This window comes from Glycine soja, chromosome 10, assembly GCF_004193775.1.
Source record: "Glycine soja cultivar W05 chromosome 10, ASM419377v2, whole genome shotgun sequence".
NCBI classification, from domain to species: Eukaryota; Viridiplantae; Streptophyta; class Magnoliopsida; order Fabales; family Fabaceae; genus Glycine; species Glycine soja.
Window position 1 is genome coordinate 126,177 of NC_041011.1, and position 6,000 is coordinate 132,176.

The following is a 6,000-nucleotide window of genomic DNA, read 5'->3' on the forward strand; positions in this document are numbered from 1 at the left end:
ACAATTATTTAAAAGAAAGTAGTATTATTTATGAGATATATATACTATTGAATAAGGAAAAGCTTATATGAAAATTTTATAAGTACTTTTAATAATGTTTTCCAATTAAAATGAGAATTTCTCTATATGTCTTACAAATATTTTTCAGTGAGTGAGTCTGAATATATGATCAATATTTCAATGATATCTTCTTGGCTATCAGAACACACCCATTAAATTGTGTTGCTTTTTTGGTACGTTTACCTAAAGTAGTTTTTATATAGAGAGTAAATGATAATATTTTGTGTTGTTAATTTGTTTAGCATTTCATAAATATGTTCATATCAACATTAATGTAGTAATTATGGATTTATTTTAAATCACTAGATAAAAAAATTGAAAGTCTTTTTTTCTAAGGAATTGAATAGTAGAATAATGTTTATAGTAGAGCTTTTAATCTTCTCTGAATATACAACATCGAGATGTTTTATTTCCTATTCATGCACACATATGTGATGGTAATTATTATATATTTTTACTTTGTTTTGTTTTTAAAAAAAAATTGGGAGATGGTTTTGGGTGGGCCTCACAGGAAAAAAAAGAAGGGTTTTCTAATTAAAATATTTTATTAAATTCTTTAAGAATTTTTGGACCTTTTTAATGGGCTTTTGTCTCTATAAGCCTAACCCATCTTAAAAGTTGTTATACATCTCTTAACCTAACATTTTCCCCTTTTCATATTCTTGCCTCTTCGGCAAACTGTGCCATCGGAGTTTTTGTAGTTGCAGATTGAGAAATCATCAAAATCATGTTACACTTTCATCCTTTTATCGTGGATCAATTCTTTCAAGGTAAGGAGAGTCAGATTATCTCGCTTATGGGTAGGCTTTGATTGTGGGTAAAGAGATTGACCCTAGATCCCGAATTGATTACAATTGTGTGATTGTGTGCGAACAAGGATGTGATTGCCCCAAATCCTTGATTTACTTTGGGATTAGAGTCTGGAGTTGAATTATGCACTATAGTTGATTGCATTTTCCCCTTTTTTTTTGTGATACTGAAATTGGTAACTTGATAATTGATTGCAAGTCGTGTTTGAAATTTACCAAACTAATCAATTAACTTTGTCCGTTAATGATTTAATTTGTGTTTGCAAATTATTTTGAATGCACAGGAAACATTTGGCGGTGTTTAGGGGTCTTTGTGAGAGTCCTTGGTTACAGGACCCTATCATAAACTTTTTGTTTGTCGCATCTCACTTAACAAGGAAGGGCTCTCGTAGATCCAAAAAACTCCAAAGACTAAGGTAAGTCCCTAAAAGGAATTCACTTAGCCCTAATGTTGTCTTACTGAGTGAACATAAGTTAGAGATTACTTCAATTTTGCGCTAAGTGAGATCTGTTCTCACTAAACAAAAAGAAGTCAGAAAGCACATCAATTTTACGCTAAATGAAATTCATTCTCTCAAATCGAAAATAAGTCAGATAGATCATCAAGTTTATGCTAAGAAATATCCATTTATGTTTAGCAAAAATAATACAAAGAATTGGTTTAGGATCCTTGCACTATGATGTTAAATGATATTTAGTCTCACTAAGCAAGCAGAGTAAGTGTCTTTAGGTGAGTTTGTTTCTCGACGAGCAAACATGTAATAGAAAACTTAGGATTTTTCCTACGTTGTGTCGCTATGCGAGGGCATCCCTCATCCACTGAAAACACATTTTTAGAGTATGAAAGTTTACTTTCTTAAATACATGGTGACTTTGTAATAAGAATATGCAAATTTTATGACATGAAATGCTTAATATGCTTATGTGTGATGTCTAGCCAAATCCCAAGGAGTGACCTTAGAGAAAAGGCTTTAGTTTACGTTTTGTTGCCTTGGTTTTACTTATTTGGGTCTTGCATAACTGTGGTACATTTGACATCAAGGCTTCGATATTTTATTTATATTTTAATCATAATCAATTTATATATGATTATTTAGTTAGAATCATGTTCTTATTTTTCATGTTTTACAAGAGAAAGGTTACAGATGAGATAATAGTATTAAGAGACCATTGCTTTAGTATAGAAAATTAATACATGCTATCAATATATATCATATTATAGTACCTCATATCTTTCTATTTTTTTCTTTTTGTAATGTATTTTGAATAATGGATTTTCATTACTTTTGTTTAGGTAAATCTACATATTAAGGTGGCATAATCATCATGATCCTCGACTTAACAAAAATCTATTTACAAAAGAGAAAGAAGAATTACTTGCAAATTGTGAGCTTTATGAGCAGGGTTGGCAACCATTGCAATGAAAATGCCTTGTAGAATCATTGCCATGTTTAAATGGAAAGAAAGAGAAAGGAATCTAGAAAGAAAAGCTTGCAACCCATTGAACTTCTCTTTCACCATGTAATGGGGTTTGCACCCTATGGTGAGTACTATAAGAACCTAAGGAGGATTTATGCGACTCACATGTTCTATCTAAGGAGAATTGTTGCCTTTGGTGAGTTTTGGGCTCAAGTTGGGGCCCAAATGGTGAAAGAAATTATAGGTCTAGTAAGGAAGTACAATGTGGTGGAGGTGAGGAAGGTGTTGCATTTTGGGTTGTTGAGTAACGTGATGAAGAGCATTTTTGGGAGAAGATATGTGTTTGGTGAAGGGGTGATGGGTGTGAGCTTAAGGAGTTGGTGACTGAGGGGTATGATTTGCTTGGGGTGTTTAATTGGAGTGACCACTTCCCAATTTTGGATTGGTTGGATTTGCAAGGTGTGAGGAAGAGGTATGGGAGTTTGGTGAATAAAGTGAATGTTGTTGTAAGGAAAATCATTTTGGAGCATGGAGTGAAGAGGGTTGTTGAAGGCGAGGATAAGACTAGGTTTACTAAGAGCTCTATTGACTTTGTTGATGTGATGTTGGATTTAAAGAAAGAAAAATGGCTTCGACACTCTGATATGGTTGTTGTTTTGTGGGTAAGTTTTTTCATATTTAATCTTATGTTTTTTACCTTTTTCCATTTCAGATAATTATTTGGTTTATTTTTTTATATCACTTATATTTCATGCTAATTTGAATATACTTTATTAATGACCTTATGAATGTGCTAATGACAAAGTAATGTGGTTTAATGGGATTCTACTTTTTAGGAAATAATATTTAGAGGGACTTATTCAATGACTATCATTCTAGAGTGGATTCTAGCTAAGATGGTTCTGCATCCAGATATCTAAGCAAAGGCTCAATCTTAAATAGAATTTGTGGTTAGCATTGGGTGTAGTGTGAGTGATGATGACCTTTCCAACATTTCTTATGTGTGTGCCATAGTGAAGGAAACCCCAAGGATGCACTCATCATGCATTCTTCTTTTCATGGGCCAAGCTTTCCATACACAACACGTAAATTGACAACCACTTCATTCTAATTAGCACCATTGTTATGGTCAACATGTGGGCTATCACTCATGATCAAGATGTTTGATTTAAGTCATAACAGTTCAAGCCAAAGCATTTTCTGAAGGATAAGGACATGCCAATTATGGGGTTTGATTTTAGGTTAATACCTTTTGGCTCTAGAAGAAAGGTGTGCCCGGGAAAAGCCATTGGCTTAGCCACTATTGAACTTTGGCTTGCTATGCTCCTATAAAACTTCAAATGGATGTTTTGTGATTTTGGTGTTGACTTGTCTGAGTGCTTAAAGAAGGCCTTGTAATAGTTTTGGAAATGAAATATTACAAAGCCTGCTTCCAACTGTTACACAACTCCATACCATAATTGCAAGCATCCATTTGAATTTTTGTAGGAACATAGCAAGCCAAAGTTCAACAATGACCAAGCCCGTGGCTTTTATAAGGCAGACCCTTCTTCAAGAAGCAGAAGGTGTCAACCTAAAATTAAATCTCATAATTTTCACGTCCTCATCCTTTAGAAACCACTATGGCTCGAATTGTTATGGCTCAGACCAAACATCTTGGTCGTGAGTGATAGCCCACATGTTGACCATAGCAGTGGTGCCAACTATACTAAAGTGGTTCTCAATTTACTTGTTGTGTATGGAAAACCTAGCCCATGAAAAGAAAAAGGGTCTTGTGAGTGCATCCTTGGGGTTTCCTTCACTATGGCACACACGTAAGGAAGGTTGGGAAGGTCATCATCACTCATATTGCGCCTAATGGCAACCACAAAGTCTATTTCATACTAAGCCTTTGCTTGGATATCTGGATGCAGAATCATCCTAGCTAGAATATACTCTAGAATGATAGTTGCTGTATAAGTACCTCTAAATATCATTTCCTAAAAAGTAAAATCACATTAAATCCCATTACTTTGTCATTGGCACATTCATAAGGTCATTAATATAGTAGATTCAAATTAGCATGTACAATAAATGATTAAAAAATAAACCAAATAATTGTCTATAAAGGAAAAAAGTAAAAAAAAAAACATAAGATTAAATATGAAAAAACTTACCCATAAAACAACAACCATATCATGGTGTTGAAGCCTTTTTTCTTTCTCCAAATCCAATGTCACATCAATAAAGTCACCAGAGCTCTCAGTAACCCTGGTTTTATCCTCACCTTGAGCAACCATCTTCACTCTATGCTTCAAAATGATTTTCCCCACAAAAGCATTCACTTTATCCACCAAACTCTTGTACCTCTTCCTTACACCTTGCAAATCCAACCAACCAAAAAGTAGGAAGTGATCACTCCAATTAAACACCCCAAGCAAATCATACTCTTACTCACCAGCTTCTTAAGCTTACATCCATCACCCCTTCACCAAACACATAACTTCTCCCAAACACGCTCTTCATCACATTACTCAATGACCCAAAATGCAACACCTTCCTCACCTCCACAACACCATACTTCCCTACCAGATCCACCAGTTCTTTCACCATTTGGGCCACAACTTGAGCCCAAAACTCGCCAAAGGCAACAATCCTTCTTGGAGAGAATATGTGATTTGTGGAAATCCTCCTTAGGTTCTTCTAGTACTTGCCAAAAGGTGAAAATCCCAATGCACGGTGAAAGAGAAGTTCAAAGGGTTGCAAGCTTTTATTCTTGGATTCTCATATCATTCTTGCCATTAAAACATACTAATGATTCTTTAAGGTGTTTTTGGTCATTTCGTCTGTTGACCATTAATGATCAAATGTTGACTCTAACGTGGTATATTGATGATGACGTGACACTTATGTAGGCTGTTGAGACGATGCTTATGTGACAAGGGATTAAATTGAGTGAAATATAAAAATCAGAATCCAACGTTTGTATTTTCTTTTATAGTGTCATGTATTGTGTTTGAGCCTAACTAAATCCTACCAAATATGTTTGTAAGGTAAGGATTGCTTCCCACTTATATAGTTTATCTTAACATTATCTTTAGTCGATGTAAGACTTCAACATGTTTCTTTTTGCCTACAACTACCTGCTATGTGGGATTTTCAGTACCACTTCTATCTAGGGGTAATTGCAATTTAGGCGGCTTTTCCAACATCCCCCCCCCCCCCACGCTCAAGGCTACCTTTCTAGAGCATGACAGACGTAAAGACCCATCTAGTATAGGCTCTGATACCATGTCATAAAGTGAGTTTTGGTCTAACTCAATTCTACAAAACCAGCTTGTAAGGTAACGATTGTTTTCCACTTATACAGTTTATCTTGACACAAATTTTTGTTGATATGAGACTTCACCATGTCCATTTTTACCACCAATTACCTATCATGTGAGACTTTTAACATATCTCTTCTATCTAGTGGTGATCACAATTTAGGTGGAGGAAAACCAAAATTGTATTTAAGTTATATATAGTTAGAATTAGGGGTGGGTATACAAACCAATTCAACCCGTTTAAGGCCCTGCCCGTAAAGCCCACATTTTATACGGATGGGATAAATTCGGTCCGTGAAAAATAAATAAAATTTAAGTTTGTATCCTGCCCGCAAAACCCACGGATACAGACCAATCCGTGGCCTAAATTGTTTTTTTTTTAATTTAAAAAAATGTAAAACTATAGC

At 34.8% G+C, this 6,000-nt stretch overlaps 2 pseudogenes; one reads left to right on the top strand and one right to left on the bottom strand.

The window, feature by feature from the left end:
* The first annotated feature begins 2,201 nt into the window (after window positions 1-2,201).
* LOC114369625 lies at window positions 2,202-3,087 on the top strand (annotated as a pseudogene).
* A 1,309-nt stretch (window positions 3,088-4,396) lies between these two features.
* LOC114370067 lies at window positions 4,397-5,560 on the bottom strand (annotated as a pseudogene).
* Between the last annotated feature and the right edge of the window lie 440 nt (window positions 5,561-6,000).